The sequence below is a fragment of the Dipodomys ordii genome, unplaced genomic scaffold (assembly GCF_000151885.1).
Source record: "Dipodomys ordii isolate 6190 unplaced genomic scaffold, Dord_2.0 Scaffold78, whole genome shotgun sequence".
NCBI classification, from domain to species: domain Eukaryota; kingdom Metazoa; phylum Chordata; class Mammalia; order Rodentia; family Heteromyidae; genus Dipodomys; species Dipodomys ordii.
This window is the reverse complement of record NW_012267294.1, coordinates 4,003,523-4,004,738: the sequence shown is the minus strand read 5'-3', so window position 1 is coordinate 4,004,738 and position 1,216 is coordinate 4,003,523.

The window sequence follows — 1,216 nt, the reverse complement described above, 5'->3', positions numbered from 1 at the left end:
AAAACGTGTCCCACAAGGCTGGTTTTACTTAATGATACTTAGCAGAAGGGTTTTGCACTTTCATGATAATTTCCAACAGAAAAATCTCTCTGGAACTTACTAATAATAAGCAGACCTAATATTAACCTCAGATTGGAGATTTATTAAATCTATTTGGCAGAGTAAAGATAAACCACTAAGGCATTCGAGGACCTAAGTTGAGCTTTTAGCCCCTGGAAAGAGACTCTCCATTCTAGCACCCTAAAACACTCTTCGAATCTGGATTTACACTAGAAAATAACATTTCTTGCTCTCCTGAGGTAGGTAGGCTTGCAAATCTTGGAATAATGCTGAGGGGGGGGGGTGAGTGGGGGGACAGGAAGCTAAGAGAAACTTAGTATTTCATGTGCCTCGTGGGGGAGGGCAGCAGAGAAAGGCTTTCTCCCTAATATTTCCTTCAACTTTGAAATGGAGGAATGGAAACGAAGTATTACCAGCAATTGGCAAGAGTCTATGAAATGCCTAAATCTGTACGAGAGGAAGAACGGGCTAATCAGGCAGTACTGAGGAACTTCCCTTACTGTGTGTTCCCTTGTTAACTAAACTTACACGAAGGCTCATAAATCCCCACCACTGTGCATTACACAAAACAGCACGTCTGTGTGTGCGTGTGGGAGCGCGCGCGCGCGCGTGCGTGCGTGCAAGTCCACCGCCCTGATTCAGACTTTTCTTCCCCAAATAGGAAGAGGCCAAGATTTCTGAAAAAGATGCGAAGTTTGCGACCGGTGGAGGCCAGTCCCTCCGGGGCGCGCGCGGGTGCGGGGTCCGAGGCGTCTCCGCGCGCCCCGAGAAGTCTGGCCGGTGTGGCCCTCCCCGGTCTGGGCCCGCGATCGGGGCCACGCGGGCTGCCCAGGCGCGTTCCTGGCTCCAGGGTGACTTATCCCCCCCACCTGATCGCAGCCCTTTCGTTCGTCTTCCGCGGCCCGCTCCGCCGCCTCCCTCGCTCCCCCGCCCCCCAAATCTCGTTTCAGTCATCCCTTTGTCCTTCCCCGGATTGGCAGGTTTTATTATTCCGCCTGAACAATCCGGCCGCCCAGTGGCTGCGGGTCGCTGACGTCGGCAGCAGAGCCGGGGAGTAGTTGGGATTTTGCTCTGTCAGTAACACATGTGTAAGAACCGCGGAGGGAGCGAGCGAGCCGGCTAGAGGCCAGCGCCGCCGCCGCCGCCGCCGCCGCCG